This window comes from Somniosus microcephalus, chromosome 24 (assembly GCF_052327205.1).
Source record: "Somniosus microcephalus isolate GS21.2 chromosome 24, FLI_Smic_1.0, whole genome shotgun sequence".
NCBI classification, from domain to species: domain Eukaryota; kingdom Metazoa; phylum Chordata; class Chondrichthyes; order Squaliformes; family Somniosidae; genus Somniosus; species Somniosus microcephalus.
The window spans coordinates 15,717,676-15,742,620 of record NC_141010.1 but is presented as its reverse complement, the minus strand read 5'-3'; the positions used below and the strand labels follow the sequence as shown (position 1 = coordinate 15,742,620).

At 45.0% G+C, this 24,945-nt stretch overlaps 1 long non-coding RNA gene across 1 annotated transcript; it reads right to left on the bottom strand.

Moving 5' to 3' along the window:
• Positions 1 to 7,787: 7,787 nt before the first annotated feature.
• LOC147101085 (uncharacterized) lies at positions 7,788 to 14,385 on the bottom strand. Its single transcript, XR_015073444.1, has 2 exons — positions 10,969 to 14,385; positions 7,788 to 8,273 (listed from the first exon to the last, which is right to left on the bottom strand). It is a non-coding gene; the product is annotated as an uncharacterized LOC147101085 (long non-coding RNA).
• Between the last annotated feature and the right edge of the window lie 10,560 nt (positions 14,386 to 24,945).

Below are 24,945 nucleotides of genomic sequence, written 5' to 3'. Positions count from 1 at the left end.
TAAAGGATTCTCTGGGGAAGAGTGATCATAATATGATGGAATTTTACATTGAGTTTGAGTGTGAAGTGCTTAAGTCCAAAACAAGAGTCTTAAACTTAAATAAAGCCAATTACATAGGTATGAAGGGTGAGTTGACGAAGGTAGATTGGGGAATTATATTAAAAGGTATGACGGTAGATAAGTAGTGGCAAACATTTAAAGAAATATTCCAAAATTCTCAATGAATATACATTCCATTGAGAAATAAAAACTCCATGGGAAAAGTGATCCATCCGTGGCTAACTAAAGAAGTTAAGGATAGTATTACATAAAAAGAAGCTTATAATGTTGCAAAGAATAATAGTAAGCCTGAGGATTGGTAGAGCTTTAGAAACCAGCAAAGGATGACCAAAAAATTAATGATAAAGGAGAAAATAGAATGAGTAAACTAGCAAGAAATATAAAAACAGATGATAAGAGCATCTACAAGTATGTAAAAAGGAAGAGAGTAGCAAAAGTAAGCATTGGTCCCTTAGAGGCTGCGACAGGAGAAATTATAACTGGAAACAAGGAAATGGTGCAGAGATTAAACTAATATTTTGTATCTATCTTCACAGTAGAAGACACAAAAATACCAAAAATAATGAGGAACCAAGGGGCTAATGAGAGTGAGGAACTTTAAAGTAATTAATATCAGTAGAGAAAAAGTACTTAACTAATGGGACCAAAAGCCAACAAACCCCCTGGACCTGATGGCCTACATCCTAGGGTTCTAAAAGAAGTGGCTGCAGGGATAGTGGATGCATTGGTTGTGATCTTCCAAAATTCCCTAAATTCTAGAATGGTACCAGTGGATTGGAAGGTAGCAAATCTAACCCTGCTATTCAAGAAAAGAGGGAGAGAGAAAACTCTGAACTACAGGCCAGCTGGCCTGACATCAGTCATCTGGAAAATGCTGGAATCCATTATGAAGGAAGTGGTAACAGGGCACTTAGAAAATATAATTAGGTAGAGCCAACATGTTTTTATGAAAGGGAAATAGTGTTCAACAAATTTATTGGAGTTTTTTGAGGATATAACTAGCAGGGTAGATAAAGGGGAACCACTGGATGTGGTATATTTGGATTTCCAAAAGGCATTCAATAAGGTGCCACATAAAAGGCTGCTATCCAAGATAAGGGCTCATGGGGTTGGGGGTAATATATATTAGCATGGATAGAGGATTGTTTAACGGACAGAAAACAGATAGTAGGGATAAACAGATAATATTTTGATTGGCAGGCTGTAACTAGTGAGTTGCTACAAGGATCAGTACTTGGGCCTCAACTATTTACAATCTATATTAATGACTTGGGTGAAGGGACTGAGTGCAATGTATCCAAATTTGCTGACGATACAAAGGTAGGTGGAAACGTAAACTGAGGAGGACACAAAGAGCCTGCAAAGGGATATAGATAGGTTAAGTGAGTGGGCAATAAAGTGGCAGATGGAGTATAATGTGGGGAAATGTGAGGTTAGTGCGAGTCAGCAGAGAGTGCTGTGAGTTTGGGTAAGTGTGAGAGTTCTTTAATTGTTATTTCTCTTTAAATCATTCTTGATAAGATTACTTAAGCAGTTTAAGTAAAGGGGAAAAGTTAAATATTTGGGATTCTATTGGTTTAAGAAGAGTAAAACAAGGTTACACTGCAGTAGGAGTAAATTGGCACAGCAGGCAGTGGAAACCAGTTTTCTAACCAATCAGCAGGGGTGACTCATTTGGCTTTAAACAAACAAACAGTATAAAAAGACCAGTGCTAGTGCGAGCAAGCACTGGGTGCGAGTCATCAGAGTGCTGAGAGTTTGGGTAAGTGTGTGAGTTAGGGTAAGTGGGGTGTTAGGTGCTCTTTTCAAACTTTAACTCTGGGTTGTAGTTAATAAGGCCTTTCTGGTGCAGAGTGACTGTTGGTAAACCATTTAACTGGTGTAATTAGAGGGATTGATTTAATTTAAATCCAATTAATTAAAGGGGATACTAGCATCTAAAATCAGGCAGAGGGTGTCTATAACTAACAATAAAAAATTTAATTAATTACATAGAATGGAGCAGGTGATGTGTTACTGTTGAGATGTGGGAGCCGGTGGACCCCATTGAGGCTCACGGTGATTACGTCTGTGACAAGTGTCTGCTGCTACAGGAACTCCAGCTCCGTGTTGATGAGCTGGAGTCTGAGCTTCAGACACTGTGACGCATCAGGGAGGGGGAGAAGTACCTGGACTGTGTGTTTCAGGAGGTGGTCACACCTATGAAGTTAATTAATTCAGATGTAGCCCATGGTCAGGGACAGGACGATGTGACTACGAGTGAGGCAGGTACGGGGATCCAGGAGGTAGTGTTGGAGGAGCTGCAGCCCTTGCTCTTGTCCAACAGGTTCGAGGTTCTTACTCCCTGTGGGGACAGGAGCAGGGACTGCAGGGAGGATGAGCAACCTGGCCACAGCACCGTGGAATGGGGGGCCATTCAAGAGGGGGGAGTAAATAGAAATGTTGTAGTGGTAGGGGATAGTATTAGGGGGATAGATAGAGTTCTCTGCAGCCGAGAGCGAGAGTCCCGAAGGCTGTGTTGCCTACCCGGTGCCAGGGTTAAGGACAGCTCCTCTGGGCTGGAAAGAAACTTGCAGTGGGAGGGGGTGGATCCAGTTGTCGTGGTCCATGTTGGTACAAACGACGTAGATAGGACTAGGAAGCCGGTTCTGTTAAAGGAGTATGAGCAGCTAGGGGTCAAATTAAAAAACAGAACCTCAAGGGTAATAATCTGAGCCACGAGCGAATTTGGCTAGGACAAATAAAATGAGAGAGTTAAATGCGTGGCTCAAAGACTGGTGTGGGAGAAATGGGTTTTGCTTCCTGGGACACTGGCACCAGTACTGGGGCAGGAGGGAGCTGTTCCGTTGGGACGGGCTTCACTTGGCCAGTGCTGGGACTAGAGTCCTGGCGGATCATATAACTAGGACTGTAGAGAGGGCTTTAAACTAACTAGTGGGGGCGAGGTTCCTAGAGGGCAAATAATAAAAATAACAACAGAGAAAGTCGTAGACTTGGGTAGCAGTAGGGAAATTAAAAACCAGAGCGTGTCAGGAAGGGGCAGAAGGTATGGAGTAAAAGGTAAAGTAATAAAAAGGGCAAAAGCAGGAACTTTGGCCTAGAAATTCAGTGGGCCTTGCGCCCACTTAGCGCCTAAAGAGGTCTTTTGCGCCGGCGGGGTGGTAGTGCTGAAATTGAGTGCAGCGGTATTGGCGGCGGTAGCCGTTAGCGCTGCGCCGGGACCGATGACGTCATCGGTGTGCGCGGTGGCCCGTAACGCCCCAAAACCGCGCTGATCCCCATATTTATTTGCGCCCGCCTCCTCCGAAGCGGGCGCAAACAGCGAACAGAAAACGGGGCCGTCCTGCTGCCATAGTGGGGCGCTTTAAAGCTGAAGGTGCGGCCGGCCGCTTTTTCGGCGGCCGCCTGCCCGCACCTCCTTCCCTGGCCTCCTCCACCCCCCCCCCCCCCCCCCGCGGCATTGCCGGCTGGTTTCCGTGGAGCCCGGCACTTCTCCGTCGTGCCGGGCTCTTTTGCCGGCACTCGCGATCGGGGCTCCAGCCGTTGCAGGCGCCTCCCCCTTAAGAAAGGGGGAGGCCTGCAGTACCGCAGCCTGCCGCACCGCATCGGGTGGCGCTGCGGCAACTAGCGCGCCAATATTCAGTTGCAGCGCCCCAAACGGAGGCGGGCACACCCTGGTATAGCGCCCGCTTCTGAATTGGGGCGCAGAAGACAAATATACGGCGTGCGCTAATGCCTCCCCGCCCAGCGCTAACTTTTGGGCGCGAGCGAGCTGCCCGCGCCCAAGTGAATTTCTAGGCCTAAGTGTCACAAAACATATTTGAAAGTTCTCTATCTGAATGCACGTAGCATTTGTAACAAAATAGACGAGTTAATGGCACAAATAACTACATATGGGTATGATCTTGTGGCCATTACAGAAACATGGCTGCAGGGTGACAATGCCTGGGAATTAAACATACCAGGTTATTTAACGATCAGGAAGGACAGGCAGGAAGGAAGGGGAGGTGGGGTGGCTATGTTAATAAAGGAAGGAATCACTAATACAGAGAAATGATATTGGGTCAAAGGATCAGGATAATGAAACAGTTTGGTTGGAGATAAGGAATATTAAGGAGAAAAAAACACTAGTGGGCATAGTCTATAGGCCTCCGAACAGTTGCAACTCTGTTGGATGGAGTATCAATCAGGAAATAGTTGAGGCTTGTAATAAGGGAACATCTATAATTATGGGGGATTTTAACTATCACATTAATTGGACAAATCAAATTGGGCAGGACTGTCTTGAGGATGAGTTCATTGAGTGTATTAGGGATGGGTTTCTTGAGCAGTATGTAACTGAACCGACCAGGGGGCAAGCAACCTTAGATCTGGTCCTGTGTAACGAGACAGGATTAATTAAAAATGTCCTAGTAAAGGATCCCCTTGGAATGAGTGACCATAACATGGTTGAATTCCATATTCAATTAGAGGGTGAGAAGGTTAGATCTCAAACAAGCGTGCTAAGCTTGAATAAAGGAGACTATGAAGGTATGAGAGCGGAATTGAGTAGAGTGGATTGGGAAAATAGATTAAAGGGTAAGACGATACATGATCAGTGGTGTACATTTAAGGAGTTATTTTACAACTTCCAAAAAATATATATTCCACTGCGAAGAAAAGGGTGTAAAAGAAAAGACAGCCATCCGTGGCTAAGTAAAGAAATTAAGGATAGTATTCGACTAAAAACAAGGGCATATAAGGTAGCCAAATCTAGTGGGAGGATAGAGGATTGGGAAAACTTTAAAAGACAGCAAAAAATAACAAAAAGATTGATTAAGAAAGGGAAGATAGATTATGAAAGTAAATTAGCAAAAAATATAAAAACAGATAGTAAGAGTTTTTATAGTTATATAAAAAGAAAAAGGGTGGCTATAGTAAATGTTGGTCCCTTAGAGGATGAGACTGGGAAATTAATGGTGGGAAATATGGAGATGGCAAAAACACTGAATATTTTGTATCAGTCTTTACAGTAGAGGACACTAAGAATATCCCAACACTGGACAAACAGGGGGCTATAGGGGGGGAGGAGCTAAACACGATCAAAATCACTAAGGAAGTGGTACTCGGTAAAATAATGGGACTCAAGGCCGATAAATCACCTGGACCTGATGGCTTACATCCTAGGGTCTTGAGGGAAGTGGCGGTAGGGATTGCGGATGCATTAGTAGTAATTTTCCAAAACTCCCTGGACTCAGCAAAGGTCCCGGCAGACTGGAAAACTGCTAATGTAACACCCTTATTTAAAAAGGGCAGTAGACAGAAGGCTGGAAACTATAGACCGGTTAGCCTAACATCTGTGGTAGGTAAAATTTTGGAGTCCATTATTAAGGAGACAGTAACAGGACATTTGGATAATCATAATTTAATAGGACAAAGTCAGCATGGTTTTATGAAGGGGAAGTCATGTTTGACAAATTTGCTGGAGTTCTTTGAGGAAGTAACATATAGGGTGGATAAAGGGGAACCAGTGGACGTAGTGTATTTAGACTTCCAAAAGGCATTTGACAAGGTGCCACACAAGATTATTGCTTAAGATAAAAAATCACGGGATTGGGGTAATATTCTGGCATGGATAGAGGATTGGCTATCTAACAGAAGGCAGAGAGTTGGGATAAATGGTTCATTCTCAGACTGGCAATCAGTAACTAGTGGTGTTCCGCAGGGGTCAGTGCTGGGTCCCCAACTCTTTACAATCTATATTAACGATTTGGAGGAGGGGACCGAGTGTAACATATCAAAGTTTGCAGATGATACTAAGATGGGAGGGAAAGTAGTGAGTGAGGAGGACATAAAAAAACCTGCAAGGGGACATAGACAGGCTAAGTAAGTGGGCAGAGATTTGGCAGATGGAATACAATACTGGAAAGTGTGAGGTTATGCACTTTGGCAGGAAAATCGTAGAGCAAGTTATTATCTTAATGGCAAGAAACTGGAAAGTACTGTAGTACAAAGGGATCTGGGGGTCCTGGTGCACGAAACTCAAAAAGTTAGTATGCAGGTGCAGCAAGTGATTAAGAAGGCCAATGGAATGTTGGCTTTCATTGCTAGGGGGATAGAATATAAAAATAGGGAGGTATTGCTTCAGTTGTACAAGGTATTGGTGAGACCGCACCTGGAATACTGCATACAGTTTTAGTGTCCATACTTAAGAAAAGACATACTTGCTCTCGAGTCAGTACAAAGAAGGTTCACTCGGTTAATCCCGGGGATGAGGGGATGGACATATGAGGAGAGGTTGAGTAGATTGGGACTCTACTCATTGGAGTTCAGAAGAATGAGAGGCGATCTTATTGAAACATATAAGATTGTGAAGGGGTTGGATCGGGTGGATGCGGGGAGGATGTTCCCGATGATGGGTGAAACTAGAACTAGGGGGCATAGTCTTCGAATAAGGGGCTGCTCTTTCAAAACTGAGATGAGGAGGAACTACTTCATTCAGAGGGTGGTAGGTCCATGGAATATGCTGCCCCAAAAAGTTGTAGAAGCTACATCATTACATAAATTTAAAACAGAAATAGACAGTTTCCTAGAAGTAAAGGGAATTAAGGGTTACGGGGAGCGGGCAGGAATTTGGCCCTGTGGGTAGCGGAGCGGGCCCAGGGGCCGTGTAGCCTGGTTCTGCTCCTATTTCGTGTGTCTAATTCTGTTAGATTCAGGAGATGGTTCTGTGATAGTAGATTGGCGGTTAGGATCAGATCAGCCATGATCTTATTGAATGGCGGAGCAGGCTCGAGGGGCCGATTGGCCTACTCCTACTCCTCCTATTTCTTATGTTCTTATTCACTTTGGTAGGAAGAGTAGAAAAACAGAATATTTTTTAAATAGTGAAAACTATTAAATGTTGGTGTTCATGGAGAGTTCGGTGTCCTTGTACAAGAAACACAGAAAGTTAGCATGCAGGTACAGCAAGCAATAAGGGAGGCAATTGGCATGTTGGCCTTTATTGCAAGGGGGTTGGAGTATAAGAGTAAGGAAGTCTTACTACAATTGTACAGGGCCTTGGTGAGACCACACCTGGAGTACTGTGCACAGTTTTGGTCTCCTGAACTGAGGAAGGACATACTTCCCTTGGAGGCGGAGCAGCAAAGGTTTACTAGATTGATCCCTAGAATGAGAGAGTTGTCCTATGAGGAGAGATTGTGTAGAATGGGCCTACACTCTCTGGGGTTTAGAAGAAAGAGGTGATCTCATTGAAACATATAAGATCCTGAGGGGGATTGACAGGGTAGATGCTGAGAGGTTGTTTCCCCTGGCTGGAGTGTCTAGGACTGGGGCACAGTCTCAGGATAAGGGGTCGGCCATTTAAGACCGAGATGAGGAGGAATTTCTTCACTCAGACGTTTGTGAATCTTTGGAATGCTCTGCCCCAAAGTGCTGTAGATGCTGAATCGTTGAGTATATTCAAGGCTGAGATAGATTGATTTTTGGACTCTAGGGGAAAGTGAAGTTGAGGTCGATGATCAGCTACGATCTTATTGAATTGCGGAGCAGGCTCGAGGGGCCGTATGGCCGACTCCTGCTCCTAATTCTTATGTTCTTATGAAAACTTATTTGCATAAACCACTGCTTAAAATGCCCGAGTGTAACATGCTTTTTTCCCCCCACAACATATTCCACTGTGGCCTGCTTAATGTTGTTTGCTTTGTATTGTACAATATATCTAACTAGAACAGGGCAGTCCCAAAGAACTTTGAAGAAAATAGCTTTAATTTTAATATATATATAATGTGATCATTCATCTATCAATTTACACTTTTGATGGTCACAGCACAAGTACAAGTGAGGCACACTTGTCCTAACGGGGAAATTGTGTAGCTCACATACTCTGAAACAGAGTCAAAGGATAGAAAATAATAAAAAAGCAAACAAAAGTGGGTGTAGATTTTTCTGGCCCTCCGCTTTATATAAGAAGTAATACAAGGGATTTTATAGCAAAAAATATGTTCCTATACATTATAAAACAGTTGATACTAATTTTCCTGTTTTATTCCAGCTTTGATTGTGACATTCAGTATTTTTATATCGAGATAACGAGCAAGGAACAGCCACATGCAATTATAAAACAGAGGTTCTGAAACAATTTGAATACAAAAGTTGATGCTGTAACGACTTGGTTTTCTTATTTTGACAGTTGCTTTGCTTCACGGCAGCTCTTCAGCATCACAAATTTTCTGTTTTGGAAGAAGGAAAGAAATGTGATTAGTGATCACAATATTGGGCTGGAAATTGTGGTCGGAGGCTTCCTGTGGCCGAACAGCGCCCCAATCTGGAGGCCCTGGACCAGCCTGAAATTGGGCCTCGAGCCTTATTTACATTATTTGGACAAGTCGCTAGCATCGGTCACCCCGCCACAGGCAGCTCAGCCATCTTACGCAGTTGAATATTGGGCCGCTTGCCTCGCCAGTAAGGTAAGTCTCGGGGAGGTGGAATGGCAACATAGGTGGCCGGGAGACTGTGGGTATTGTGGGGTGCGGGGGAAGGTTGAGGAGTACGGCTGGCTTCACAGGAAGGTTTTTTTTTTAAATTGGGTGTTAGTCGCTGCAGAGGCTGCAACGGCCATTAAACTGTTCCAAGCGGAGCAAGCACTTGCTCCGCTCCTCCACAACCAGTTTGGTAGAAGGGGGCCTAAAGCCGCTGGTAAGCCCCTCAGTTACCCCAGCACCACACCACAGAGCCGGCAATCAGTGTAATCTGTCAAACCAAGGAAACTGACGAAACCTTCGGCTCTTCCGCAGTAATCCCGCTGTTTAAGAACATAAGAAACAGGAGCAGGAGTCTGCCAGTTGGCCCCTCGAGCCTGCCCCGCCATTCAATAAGATCATGGCTGGTCCAACCTGGGCCTCAACACCACTTTCCCGCTCTCTCCCCGTACCCCTTGACTCCCCTGTAGTTCAAATGTCTGTCAATCTCAGCCTTGAATATATTCAATGACTCCGCCTCCACAGCTCTCTGGGGTAGAGAATTCCAAAGATTCACGACCCCCTGAGAGAAGAAATTCCTTCTCATCTTCATCTTGGGGCGACCCCTTTTTCTGCAACTATGCCCCCTAGTTCTAGATACCCCCACTAGGGGAAACATCCTCTCGGCATCCACCCTGTCAAGCCCCTTTAGAATCTTATATGTTTCAATAAGATCACCTCTCATTCTTCTAAACTCCAATGAGTATAGGCCCAACCTGGGCAACCTTTCGTCATATGTCAACCCCTTCATCCCAGGAATCCACCTAGTGAACCTTCTCTGCACTGCCTCCAATGCAAGTATATCCTTCCTTAAATATGGAAACCAAAACTGTATGCAGTACTCCAGGTGCGGTCTCACCAACGCCCTGTACAGTTGCATCAAAACTTCCCTACTTTTATATTCCATACCCCTTGCAATAAAGGCCAACATTCCATTAGCCTTCCTAATTACTTGCTGTACCTGCATGCTAACTTTTTGTGATTCATGTACTAGGACCCCCAGATCCCTCTGTCCCTCAACATTTTGTAGTCTCACTTCATTTACTCCACTAAAAGTTAGACCCTTTTGGATTAGGTGTAACTGGGGTTTTAACAGTGGATTGACTGCTAAACAAAGGTTATGGCCCTGAAAAATTAATTTTAATTAGGAGTAGTGTCAAATTTATTAAAATTTTTAAGAAACTTTAAGAACATGTTATTTTAGTTTTTTTTTAAAGTTTGTTCATCTTTATTTCAGATTTGCCTTTTCCCCGTGTGAGAGCCCCAATCTTTGTTTTGCTCTCTCTAGCATTTTTTAAAAGTTAGAAGCAAAGGAGCTTCCAGGTTCGCGGGCTGTGAGAATTCTGCATTGTGATTGGCTGCTTAGCTTGTCGACGTCACAGCAGCTGGTGTTAGGGATTCCCCATTAACTTGCGTTGCTTTCAATTACGCGTCGGAAAAGCCGAACCTCTCGCCACAGAGATCGCGAGATCTTTGTGGGAAGTGTACTTCGGGGCCAGCGGTGAACGCCTTCGCTTCGCTGCTGACTGCAAATTACGGGCCATTATGTTTGAGCCGGTCTGTTCAGATATTGTCTAATATGCTGCATGTGTTTGTTAGAGGAGGGGTAAATGTGCCTGTTCTTACCGATTAACTTTCTCCTCAAATCAATAGGGTTCGCAACATTGAATGTCAGATGTCACTGATTTATTAAGTATACAATAATGAAAAATACACTCGAGCAGTACTTGTGACCAAACCTTACAAGTTTTAGTGGGAGGATTCAAACACATTACAGTTCCAAGCTCGGTAAATAGGCTGCAATTCGAAACTTGGTCCCTGTTCCAACACCCACTTTTTATACCTTTCTGTTACCCTTTCTACAGGACATTCTACCCGTTGCTGCATCGCCTAATACAACTCCATATAAGGTGAATTTTAATGAGCTGCTTCCTCTGTCCCTTATCAATAACTTTAGTTTTAACGAGTTCTTTTTCCATAGAACTCCCCTACTTTGTTATCTTATCGATAGTTTCACTCTCGTTCTACCAAGGGAAACTTCTAATTATAAATCTGTAGCATTCCATACCAATCTCTTGCTTTCTAAAAAGAATGATGTCGCAGATGTTTCCCTTCTGCAGAATTTGTTAGCAACTGATTAAAGTTCTCTGCATTATGCTCTGGAATGTCTTTCTAATTAGCTTTATTTTTTAAACTGACCGTTGCTTTAAGGTCAGCCTTAATTCTGCAGTTCAGTGGTCACGGCATCTAAATTGACTTCTACTTCCTCACTTAACAGGTAAAAGCTAAAGGTTACTATTACTACAATATAAAGATGAATCAATAGCAGTATAACATTAGCAAAGCTCAGGACCGTCTGATTAATCCTTTCCTTGCATGTATGCAAGCAAGAAAGTGGAAGAATTACCTGTATTAACTTCGAATTGCAAAGTTCTCGCCAGGGACGGTTTCTCGTTTGCCTAGTCCATGAGTTCTTGCCAGCACGCAATCCACATAGACATCCCAGAATAGCTGGGCTAAATCCCAGAAGAGGAATCTATGCTGGGGTATCTTGGACTCTCTCAGGTATATCAGGAAATTCCACAGGTCTTGCACACTTTCAACCACATTTATGTGTCTTGTTTCAACCAGGGCGACCGACGTCAAATCGAAGCACTGGTTGTCCACTTCGCCTTGGGAGAGTAAGTCTATCGCTTTAAGAGGGGATCCATGAGTGCAGGCAAATAGCAACAAGAGAAGGAAAACCATTTGGAGGCACTGGTGTCCAACCATACTGAAAATACAATAGCTGAGAGCAAGTTACAATTTTGAAGTGAATTATCTACCATCGTAAGGTAATAGGAATGACGTTTACTTAATGTAAAAAAAACACACGCTTTGTCCCCTGTTATCTCCCACAGTGTTACCTCCTGCTCCATTGCAGGGTTAACAAATACCCGTTTAGGCACACCAGACACTTCATAGAATCGTACAGCACAGAACGAGACCATTCGGCCCATTGTGCCTTTGCTGGCTTTTTGAAAGAGCTACCACTCCCCTGCTCTTTCCCTTGTTTAAAAAAAAAAGAAAATAAGATGAAATTCAAAATATTTGGAATTTTATCACACTTGACCCATGCTAAACAACTGATGTTTGACAAAACCCTGTAAACACACAGGCCTGGCCATTTCCTCTGCTTGGATCAGTAACAGCACACAATGAGAGTGGGTGGAATAAGGTTTAGCACATCAGAATCTTACACTTGGCTTCCATCAGCTGTCTATTCACTTGGTTTAGCTCTGTTATAAAACCAGAAAGAGAATTCAATTGGGACTGACGGCACTTCTTTATTCAGACTCCTCTGAATAAACAATTTAGATAAAGGTTTGTATTTGTATTCCCACATTACAACAGTGAGACTCCCCTTCAAAAGTACTACTTTGACTGTAAAATGCTTTGAGACGTCCGGTGGTCATGAAAGGCGCTATATAAATGCAAGTCTTTCTTTCTTAGACACATCTAGCCCAGTACAAATCAGTTAGGGAGCTGTGCTACATTTTAATGACAGCTTTTCAGGTATCTAATAGAGCAAACCTGCGGAAATGCTTTTTGGAAATCATTTTAAGAGCTCTTTGATACACCAATGATTAGTTTTTGCCAAATCACTAATTCGTTTTTGTTTTGAGCAGGAGTTTTTTTTTAAATATCAAAACAAAGTTTTATGGTTTTGTACAGTTTTAAAATCTTCATTGCTATCCGAGAGCTGCAAAATAATGGTTAGAAGAAGCAAAGCGAAGTGGTACTCGGTAACATTCTTAATAGATTGGCAATCAGAAAAAAATACTGAAAATATATCTGTTGAAAATGAAAACATTTCTCAGACTTTGTAATATGTGGATCCGTATTCTTTCATATCATTAATACTGAAATCTCCTTACCTTAGGATAGCCTTGAGTTTGCCCTCTCTCTCTTCCCCCGGTTACTTGGCTTTATATCCTCTCTTTCCATTAAGAGATGTCGTTTTACTCTGCGTCAAGGGCGCGTTTGACACAGTCACCCACTTGATAGTTATCCTACAAGCACAGACTACTCAAAACTTCCACCGAAATAATTTAAAACCAAGCAGTCCACTTCAACCACCCTGCTCTAATTAGTTTGGCTCTGTGAACTATTGTTATTGTACGGTCCACCATTCAACTCCTTTCAGAAGTTTCCGAAATGAAGTGTGCATTTAATCATAATAAAAATAACTGCTTAGCTACATTAGTCATTTGTGTGATCAAATTGGGAACTATACCCTAATGCCACTTGTATGGCGATGGAGTACATCAGTTACGTAGAGCGAGGGATCTTCTGAAAGGCATCACAGAAACACACAATAACCCACAAACTGAGTTTAAAAGAAAGTAGTCCTGTTAGCTGAAGCCCGGGTGCTCTCTGTACAACAGAGGCAGGGAGCAAAACGCAGCCTCGCCTTTTATCCAGAACTCACCAGTGTTTTACTCTGCATCAAAAGGTGCTTGTATATTAACGGTCTTTCTGTCCTTGTGAGGTGGAGAGTAACCTCCATGTGTCACTCATCATTTTTCATACATTCAACATTAGATTCAGGTCTCTCGTGTGTGTTGGTCCCCGAGCCGCATTGAAATTCTTACAGCCCTGGGAACCAGGAACATTTACATGATTGGAGCGCTCAGCTCAGTATTAAACGTGCTGCTAGTTGACTTAGCGCTCAAGAGGGGCCCAATATCGGGTTCAGTCTCCTGGCCAATAAAATTTTGCCTTGGCTCTCTGCACTACTTAAAAGGGAGGTGCTTTGTTGCAGAAGCACCTCATCGTCACTCTGCATGCAGTCCTGGCTCAACAGGGAAGAGAGGGGGCAAGGAAATTCTCCAGTATAGCACTGGAGGCCTTGGTCCTGGAGGTGCACAGAAGAAGACCGGTCCTCTACCCGTATGGGAGCAGAAGGCTTTCCAGGCTGTGGGGGGAGATGGCAGAAGTCATCAGTGCCTCTTGTATTTCCCCCCAGGACCTGGATCTAGGCTGCAAGAAGTTTAATGACCTCACACGAGTGATCAAGGTCAGTGAATGCATCTTCAAATGCCATATCCCACCAACTGCACCACTAACCTCACACACTGCTCAATGCACCCCCCCCCCCGCCCCATCACTCACCTACCAGATTCACCTCACCCTCACCCACTTACCACTACCAATCCTCACACCCACATCTCATACCTTGCGCACACACACTGCCAGCTATTTAACCATGACAGGCACATCACCCAAACACATTGCACCACATTCACTGACACACTTCCCTTTCTCTTTCAGGCCAAGGTGGCACATAACAGACGTGAGTAGCAGCAGACAGCCAGAGGGGAAGAAATAGAGGAGTGGAGAGGCGGAGAGGTTTAGGGAGTGAATTCCAGAGCTTGGGGCCCAGGCAGCTGAAGGCACGGCTGTCATTGGTGGAGCGATTAAAATCAGGAATGTGCAAGAGGCCAGAATTGGAGGAGCGCAGAGATCTCAGAGGGTTGTAGGAGGTTGCAGAGATAGGGAGGGGCGAAGACATGGAGCGATTTGAAAACAAGGATGAAAATTTGAAAATTATGGGTTCTGGTCCGGGAGCCAATGTAGGTCAGTGAGCACGGGTAATGGGTGAATGGGACTTGGTGCGAATTAGGATGTGGGCAGGAGAGTTTTGAATGAGCTAATGTTTATGGAGGATGGAAAATGGGAGGCCGGCCAGGAGACCATTGGAATAATCGAGTCATAGAATTGTTACAGCACAGTAGGAGGTCATTCAGCCCGTCAAGCCCGTGCCGGCTCTCTGCAAGAGCACTTCAGCTAGCCCCACTCCCCCGGCCTTTCCCCCTAGCCCTCCATTTTTTTTTCCTTCAGGTACTTATTTAATTCCCTTTTGAAAGCCACGATTGAATCTGCTGCCACCACCCTTTCAGGCAGTGCATTCCAGTTCCTAACCACTCACTGAGTAAAAAAGTTTTTCCTCATGCCGCCTTTGGATCTTCTGCCAATCGCCTTAAATCTGTGTCCTCTGGTTCTCGACCCTTCCGCCAATGGGAACAGTTTCTCTCTATCTACTCTGTTTAGACCGCTCATGATTTTGAACACCTCTATCAAATCTCCTCTCAATCTTCTCTACTCTAAGGAGAACAACCCCAGCTTCTCCAGTCTATCCACATAACTGAAGTCCCTCATCCCTGGAACCATTTTTGTAAATCTTTTCTGCACCCTCTCTAAAGCCTTCACGTCATTCCTAAAGTGCGGTGCCCAGAATTGGACACAATACTCCAGTTGAGGCCAAACCAGTATTTTATAAAGGTTCATCATAACTTCCTTGTTTTTGTACTCTATGGGCTAGATTTTTGGGGAGCCATCGGGCGGTGTTTCAGGCGTGTGGGGGGGGGGGGGGAAATCCCGACTTTGGGGGTCCCGACACCATCCCGCCCAAAACCCCGCCCCACGTAAGTTTCCGGGGCGGCGGGTACCTGTCCCACACTGGGACCCGCCGAAACCAGGCGGGAAGGGATTAGTGCCAATTAACTGCCTGTTAACAGGCAGTTTTTAGCCTAATCCCCATTTTGAGGGGTTTCATGTGGGTTTCCCAATGGCTCCAAACCACGCCAGGTTAGAGCAGGCGGGCCGTTGGGTTGAAGGAGTTGGAGGGGTCGCGATGTCAGTGCTCAGGTGAGTGATGTGTGCATGAGTGTAAAGGTAAGTGTGTTTGGTGTGTCTAAAGTGTGTAAAGAACTTTTACTTACCTTAACAGCCTTTCTTCCTGTAGCCGTCGGGAGCCCATCACTCAGCCGGCAGTTAAAGCTGAACGGCTGCGATCTGTGAAAAGTGACAGCCTTCAGCTTTTAGTGCTGCTGAGATTTCTAACTGAGACTGCGCAGAAGGACTTATCTTAGAACTCAGACTGTCAGTGTTTGACAGCTTCAAACAGCTGTGAAACACTGATATTTCATTTGTCAGAAATCTTGACAGATGAAATTTCAGTCTGTGGCGTCACCTGTTGCCGGGTGGCCCTTAATTGGCCTGCTGAGCCCGCTGGGTGGGCTCAACAAGGTCAATCAAGGGAAAATCGCGCGGATTGGCCGGACATCGAAGTAGGCAGGTCAGAAACCCGAAAGGGGAAGTCCCGCCTTCTTCCCGACAAGTTCGGAAAAATTGACCCCTATGCCTCTATTTATGAAGCCCAGGATCCCATAAGCTTTTTTAACCGCTTTCTCAACCTGCCCTGCCACCTTCAACGATTTTTGCACATATACCTCCAGGTCTCTCTCTTCATGCACCCCCTTTAGAATTGTACTCTTTAGTTTATATTGCCTTTCCTCATTCTTTCTACCAAAATGTATCACTTTGCACTTTTCAGCTTTAAATTTCATCTGCCACGTGTCCGCCCATTCCACCAGCCTGTCTATGTCCTCTTGAAGTCTATCACTATCCTCCTCACTGTTCACTATACTTCCAAGTTTTGTATCATCCGCAAATTTTGAAATAGTGCCCTGTACACCTAAGTCAAAATCATTAACATATATCAAGAAAAGCAGTGGTCCTAATACCGACACCTGGGGAACACCATTGTAAACCTTCCTCCAGTCCGAAAAACAACTGTTTATCACTACTCTCTGTTTCCTGTCACTTAGACAGAGACTAGAGGTGCCAAAGGCATGGATGAGTATGTCAGCAGCAGAGGAGGGTTTCGGCAGTGGATGAGTGAGGCAGGGTCGGAGACTGGAGACGTTACATGGGTGGAAGTAGGTGGTCTTGGTGATGTAGTGGATATGTGGTTTGAAGCTCCTCTTGGGGTCAACTATGACACCAAGGTTGTGAACGGCCTTGTTTAGCCCCAGACCAGGGAGAGGGATGAAGTCAGTGGCTAGGGGACAGAGTTTGTGGCGGGGACTGAAGACAATGGCTTTGGTCTTCCCAATATTTAGTTGGAGGACATTTCTGCTCATCCAGTACTGGATGTCAGACAAGCCTTCTGACAATCTAGAGACAATGGAGGGGTCGAGAGACGTGGTGGTGAGTTAGAGCTGGGTGTCGTCGGCGTACATGTGGAAACTGACGCTGTGTTTTCAGATGATGTCGCCAAGGGGCAACATGTAGATGAAAAATAGGAGGGGGCCAAGGATAGATCCTTGGACACCAGAGGTAATGGTGTGGGAGCAGGAAGAGAAGCCATTGCAGTTGATTATCTGGCTACACTGTATAGATAAGAATGGAACCAGGCGAGTGCCGTCCCATCTAGTTGGACGACAGTGGAGAGGCGTTGGAGGAGATCAACCATGTTAAAGGCTACAGACATTATGACTGTGGGGACAGGGGGTACATTCGGTCAAACCTCAAACATCCACTCCCTCCACCACCGGCGTACTGCGGCAAGACATACATCCGTCCCTTCATTTTCTTCCCTTCTGATTTGCTACTGTTTCATTTTGGGGCCGATCGACCGCTCGACAACTGGAAGCGATGGTGACGGAACAAGGAGGCAAGAACTTTCTCGGATGGATGTCAAGTTTTTAGATTTCACCAGACTGCTAATTGAGCGTCACCTCCAGTTGGGGGGGGGGGGCGGGGAGTACGAATGCTGTCATCGTGAGAGAGGACAGCAGGTTCTTGGCCCACGGAGCCACTGCTACTCCCCCAGGGTGGCACCTCAATATTTCTAGCCATCTGTTGGTACACAGAGTGCGGAGCCTCCAAATGCACTGCTCCTGGCTTAAGTGCAGGCAGGAAAAGTGCTCTCGGAAGACCCTCGGTGGGTAAGGCCTCCTGCTGCGAGCTCTCCTCCTCCTCCTCCTCCCTCTGCGAGCAACTTGTCCTCTTTGCTGCCTCTGCTCCATCTCCCTGTCATACCCGGGCGTGAGTAGGACTGCAAGTAGAGCCCCCATGACTGGGAACAAGTTGTCTGAGCTGATCCCTTGAAATCAGAAGCAAGGCCTTCTCCACTTGCAGCACCCCTCCCCGTCACCTGGCCAACTTTAAATAACTGTAGAAAGCTCCAAACAGTTGCACAAACTTACACAGCCAGTAGAAATCAAAAAGCAAGTCACATACAAGTTGTTGATGATCCCTTTAAATACCGCTGGTGGGAGGTCCCTCGTGCAGCTGACCGCACGTTCAGCTGTTCGTGTTTTGGAGAGGGCGTTGAATGGAGTGGTGGCGTCCAAAATGGTAGGTCTTGCGTCAATTCAATGTTGCACACTGCTGGACGTCATGATCTGCCTCATTACCATTTTTCTAGCGAGTGCAGGCAACGGCCGCGCTGCCGACCTGCCCAAAATGGCGAACACTTTTTTTACCGAAACGGCCTTAACAGCTGCTGCTGAGATGCCGAATTTCATGGCCCCCATGTTTAGCTGGGGTCCCTTGGCACAGATCCCATAGGCTTGAGCATTAACGTGGCCTGTCTCTGCTGTGCAATGTGAAGAGTTAAGAGTTCTGCTTCATGAGACTGAATGGATCTAAGTGTCACTGACTGCCAGCGTGCTATTGACATGTGGAAGGTTTAACTGTGTTAACAAAGTGCCAAATTGGTGCAGTTGATAACGCTTGGCCTCGAGCACATAATCTAAACTAGGCTGATGCTTTAGTGCATTCTGAGGGTATGCTGAATTAGAACATAAGAATTAAGAGCAGGAGTAGGCCATAGGGCCCTTCAAGCCTGCGCTGACATTCAATAAGATCATGGCTAATCTTCGACCTTAACTCCACTTTCCTGCCCAATCTCCATATCCCTTGATTCGCCTAGAGTCCAAAAATCTATCGATCTCAGCCTTGAATATACTCAACGATTCAGCATCCACAGCCGTTTGGGATAGAGAATTCTAAAGATTCACAACCCTCTGAGTGAAGAAATTCCTCCTCATCTCAGTCTTAAATGGCCGACCCCTTATCCTGAGACTATGCCCCCTAGTTCTAGACTCTGCAGCCAGGGGAAACAACCTCTCAGTATCTACCCTGTCAATCCCCCTCAGTATCCTACATGTTTCAACAAGATCACCTCTCATTCTTCTAAACTCCAGAGAGTATAGGCCCAATCTACTCAATCTCTCCTCATAGGACAACCAGGGATCAATCTAGTGATCCTTTGTTGCACAGCCTCTAAGACAAGTTTGTCCTTCCTCAGATAAGGAGACCAAAACTGTGCACGGTACTCCAGGTGTGTTCTCACCAGAGCCCTGTACAATTGTAGTAAGACTTCCATACTCTTATACTCCAACCCTCTTGCAATAAAGGCCAACATGTCATTTGCCTTCCCAATTGCTTGCTGTGCCTGCATGCTAGCTTTCTGTGTTTCCTGTACGAGGACACCTAAATCTCTCTGAACACCAATATTTAATATTTTCTCACAAAGTTTAAAAAATATTCTTTTTCTATTCTTCCAACCAAAGTGAATAACAGCATTGTTGGAGGTGCTGTCCTTCTGGTTAAGATGTCAAACTCAAGGTTTACCTTCTCACGTGGAAATAATGGTGTTTGTTGGAGAAGAGCAGGGAGTTCCCCTCATGTTTTGGCCAACAGTCTTCCCTCAAGCACCACTAAAAGCACATTTTCCAGTCACTCGTTTTGACTGTGGGAACTTGCTGTATGCAGATTGGCTGCCACGTTTGCCTGTTTAGCAGTTCATTTGTAATTTTTTAGTATAAAGAGATTTTCTCCAATCTTCTAAAAGCCTTTGCAGTGGTCCCTAATTTCAATTGATGCCATTATCAATCCTAGATATTTGAAATTATGGTATTCATTTTTATATTTGTGTGTAAATTTTGTCTGCATTGACAGATAGCTCGACGACAATTGTTCACATGATCATTTTCAGATGGATTCCAAAGTTTGAGAGAATGAAACTAAAGTATGAGAATCTGGCACAACATTAATGAGCTCCTGAAGTGACTATTCAATGGATAGTGGTATAGCTTTAGTGTGCTGTTGAACTGTTTAATGAAAGGAATATTCTTGTTAAGTTAATTAAAAATCCAGTAATACATTTAGAAGCTGTTGAATGATGTATAGTCACAGACACCAATGGATCATGTGCAATAGTAATGCTCTTTTATGGTTCAGGTACATTGTTCCATCTCAAAACCCTACGCTTGACCAATCCATTCTCTTCAACTACTGCTCCCCATCTCCAAAGTCCTCACAACTGTCCTTGCTCCTTGTGCAAAGCCTTCAGAACTGGCTGCTTGCCGACCAACAGCATTGTTACTGAACTGGTTAAAATTACAATGACATCCACCACCATTGTGATAATGGCGCACTCTGTCTTATCATTCTCTTTAACCTCTCTGCTACATTTAACCTCACTTGACTGTTCCATTCTTCCCCCAGCTTCTATCCTCTTTATTCCACTTTTGTGACAGTGCACTGCCCTGATTCCTCTTGTACCCATCGCAGTGACGGCACTACACTGCCCTCCAATGGTCTCTGCTCATATGGTCACCTCTGATATACCCCAGGCCTATATCCTTGGTCCCTCCATTCATCACTTATGTGCTACCCCCCCTGATATCATCCGGAAGCAGTGTCATCTGCTACATAGATGCTGACGACACCTATCCTTGTTTTTCCACCTCTTGCAACAATCCAAAGGCCGTTGCCACATTTTCCAATGACCTGTTCTGACATTACGAGTGGATGAGCCAAAATTTCTGCCAGCTTAATGTCTGCAAATCCAAAGCCATCCTTTTCAGGATCTATGTCCTTCTGGCTTTGGCTCCATCCAATTGCCCACCTTTTCAAGTCAGGAGGGGCAGAACCTCAGTGTAACTCCAAGTAGAGCTTCATCCCCCACATCTATTCCATTACCAAGCCTACCTGAGCAACATTCTTCTCTGCTTCATTTTTGCTTTCTCTGCTGGTAAAACCTGAATCCATGTCTTGGGTGAAAAGTCTCGGATGCTCTTCCAGCCAGGCTTCCCACTTCCACCTCCACAAATTACAACGCATTCCGAAAGCCATGGCCCCATTGCCATCCACAGAGAGTTGCAGACTTACATGACCCATTTCCAAGCTCCACTGGCTCCTGGTGCCTCAGCGACTTCAAAAGCCTTGTGTTTTCTTTCAAATCCCTCCATGGCATGGTCTACATTAATGATTTGCTCTGGTATATATTGTTGCACGTGTTCTGCACTCCTCTGACACGAGGGTTACTCTGTTCCCATCTCCTTCAGCTTAACTAACCAGGAATAAAGAAAAATGCTTCCACAAACAGCTGCCATCAGAGTTTGCCACATCCCATTATTATGGAACAGGCAATCTCCAAATTCCCTGGAGGCCCATTGGTTTTAATTTTAAAATTCTGGATCCCATTTTGCAGATGAAATATGGACCATATGAAGCATGCGTGATCTTTCCAGTCAGCCTGGTTTGTGTATCGTCAATTGTGCCAAGTACCGTACCTCAGTCAAGGTGCAACTGCAATGCTCATCAAATCAGAATGTTTTGTTTTAGTGTGATCAAATGTAGATAATGGTTTCTCTTTCCTGAGCATTCATGATGCACTGAGTGGCTCCTGTGCAAATTCAAATAGCTTGAATAGCAGTGATAATGACATTTATTACACTGTGCATTACATGGGAACATCAGATTTGTTCTGCTGAGTTTTTCCAGCATTTTCTGTTGTTATATCAGATTTGTTCTGTTTAATTACAGAGATTACCTTTAGCTGCTCCTGCGCTATGTCTTCAAGTCCGCTTGTATCCTCACTCAAATCTGTTACTGGTAATTACGGCAACTCAATGGGATGGTGAGTCTGGTGATATATAAAATTAAAAACCTGATAATGGCATAACGCTATTGATTCACATGATTGAGGTCATGCGTTGAGATTGGATCATTTAAAGGACAGTGCTTGCCAACCGGCATCATAGGATAATCATTGAACTAGTCATTGAAGTGTCAGCTGTGGCTCAGTGGGTAGCACCCTCGCCTCTGAGTCAGAAGATTGCAGGGTCAAAAATCTAGGCTGACACTGCCCGGTGTCCTGGGTCAATATTTATCCCTCAATCAGCATCACTAAAACAGATTATCTGGTCGTTATCACGTTGCTGTGAGAAATCGTGCAAATTGGCTGCTGCGTTTCCTACATTACAACAGTGACTACACTTCAAAAAGTGCTTCATTGGCTGTAAAGCGTTTGGGACATCCGGTGGTCATGAAAGGCGCTATAGAAATGCAAGTCTTTCTTTCATTGGCTTGTGCTTGACCTAAGATCATATATCTAGAAAATATCACAAGTCTCTGTGTGATATCGCTATCGTGTATATGTTATATCCGTCTGATATAAGTGAATGTGAAGACATGAGTCTGTGCCTCAACAGAGAAAAATGATACTTTTTGAAGTGTATGGGAAAATAAAATGGGTGTTTGATATGATTTTAAATTGGAGCAACCCATTTTTGACTACAGTTTATTCCCTCCTGTGCAGATCAGTTGAAATGTGTTAGTGTAACAAGTGAATCTGTGCAAATTGGTGATTAGCAAGTTGGACCGTGCTTAATTTGCCGAAGCTCGCTATGCATGGTAAACACGTGCAGGGGGTCATGGCTGTAAGCTGACCGGCTGCCAGTTGCAACCCCTGACGAGCCTAGTACTTTTTTTCACATCTGACCACCATTTGCTCTGTGGGAGAATGGCTACAAGCAGCAACATGGGCAAAAATGCCCTTTCAGTCATGAAACTCTGGGTGTCCTGTGTGGCAAAGGAGATTGACAATTTTGCATTTGCGCTCTGCTGCTGTGTGTGGGGTTCCAATAGGAGTCAGTGGCCACGGTTGGATAGTTTACTCCCGAGAGCCATTGTCTCAGCACCTTCAAACCATGCAGGCAATTAAAAAAAAATAATTCTCAGGATGTGGGTATCGCTGGCCAGGCCAGCATTTATTGCCCATCTCTAGTTGCCCTTGAGAAGGTGGTGGTGAGCCGCCGCCTTGAACCGCTGCAGTCCGTGTGGTGAAGATGCTCCCTCAGTGCTGTTAGGGAGGGAGTTCCAGGAAGTTTGACTCGGCGACGATGAAGGATCGGCGATCTATGTCCATGGTATGTGAGTTGCAGGAGAAAAACATAATGGTGCTCTCTAGACAATATGCATTAACAGGATGACACTTTTGTGGTTACAAACCAGCTGCACCATAATGAAATGGTGTCCCTTGCTGCTTATGTCTGGAGTGGGGCTGTCACGACGGAGCCCTGTTGGCTGCAAGGGTTCCATATATAACACCCGAGCTTTTGGGATAAAAAATTCTGTGCATCTGCAATTTGTGCCGCCTTTCCACTGGGAAAGTGATAAAGGCTCTTTGCTGGCAAACATGCTACATGTTACTCTCCTTATGCACCAATGAGCTGCAGGCTGGCCTACCTAGCAGATGCCCATTGTGGTGGTCTGGAGGGTTGTATAGAAGTGTAATGCCGCCAAGGTGGCCACCCACAGGCCCAGGCACAGCGCGGTCGACGGGGTTGTTCGGCCCAACCGCCTGCCTCTCTTCCGCGGCTTTGTCCACGCCTGGGTGTCCCTGGAGAGGGAGCACGCGGTGTCCACCGGTACACTTGAGGCTTTCCGTGACTGGACACCAGGAACAACATTTTGCTTTAGCTTGACACATTTCTTTTTGTTTTACTTATAATTTGCAGTTTATTGTTTGTGCCCCTTTTTATAAAAAAAAAGGGCACTTTTGTTTACTTCTGTTAATTTCTATTGATGACACTTCTGTCATCCTAATTGGCGTAAGAGTTCGAAGTGTATTGCCATGGTGACTTACAGAGCAACGAGAAGTGCTGTCCTGGTCTGTAAGTCAGTCTGCAACAGATGGCATAGCTCGGTCAATGAAGCAGACATATTCAAGCTGTAAAATGCACCAGGGTTTTTAAAAAAAGACCCTACCTTGAAAATGCGGCCAAAACAACAGCCAATTTGGCTTTTTGCAGAGTCCCCGCTGAGTGGGCTTGGTGACACTCGACAAAGGACCTCATCTGCTTAATTTAAATATTTCTATCAAGGCCCTCGCAGGAGCCCACAGGCCGTGGGCACGGGTTGTAAAATCGGTCACATGACATCACGTGCCAGATCTGTAGCGCCCACCATGAGCCCAGTGCCCGTCGCAAAATCGGGCATGCCGCCATTGCGAGGCGCAAACCCGCACCTGTTGCCTGTGAGGCCTGGGATCAACCCCCATCACAACATCAGAACAAAGAGTGCACACTTGTGCTTTGAACATTGATTCCCCGACATCTAAAACTGCTTTTCGGCCAGAAAGCAGCAATTGAACAGAGTATAACGTTTGAACTCTGTAGTGGCACGCTGTCAGCATTCACTAGAGAATGCAGTAACCTGAAACCTGCAGGTGGAATCCTTGTAGGATTTGCAGCTGTCTTCCTCAAACAAGATGTTCAGGGCAATTGTTTCTCAATTGTTTGTTAATGAGCCATATAATGATGGCTAGATAGATTTAACATGAGCATTCCCAATGGCTCCTGTTTCGACTAATTGCAGATCTTTATTTATCCTCAAAGGAATGCTACTTCACTAGGCTTTCATCAACAAACCCAGTAAACATGTTTTGTTCTTTTTTTTTGAAAAAACACTCCACCGAGCTCAAAATGGTCGGATGAAAGTCCATTTGCCGGCTGTAAGGATTTCAAATAAAACTGTTTACTTACTGAAGTTTGTGTAAAAATGAAACCTTAACAAAGAAATGGCAAAAGGCTACTTATTAGCAGCAAACGTTAAAAATCCAAACAGGAAAAGAGTCAGATCTTTTGCTGTTAGCGATAAGCACCAAAGGTGCTTTATGGCGCATTCACGTTTAAACTGCAGCATCTGCGGCCTGGAGGAGTCCGTGTTCCATGTCTATGTTCAATGTGAGAGGTTGCAGCCCCTCTTCCACTATTTGAAGGGGCTGCTCCTCGATTTTTGGCTCCCCTTCAGTCCCCACACTCCTGATCTTTGGTCACCTGGTGCGGAGGGGAGCGGGCAGGTCGGGGGACCTCCTCGTGGGACTGCTCCTGGGCCTGGCCAAAGTGGCTGTCACCTGCGGGCGGTCGTTTGGCCTGACTGCCCCGCCTCTTTTCCGGGGCCACGTTCGCACCCGGGTGGCCCTGGAAATGGAGCACGCGGTGTCCGCCGGCATGTTCGAGGCCTTCCGCGACCGGTGGGACTGGAGTGCATCATCACCCCTGGGAATAAAATGTTAATTTAAGTTGTTAAATTTCTTTTAACGTTTTTTGTTAAGTTACAGTTTATTTGTTTATTGTTTCACCAAAAAGAGGTGCAACTGCAGCATCAATCGCCTTTGCACCACTGTTGCACTTATAGTGCAAGTGAGGCATGAAACCGGAATCAAAGCTCAAACACCCACCAGAGGAAACCTGAATGT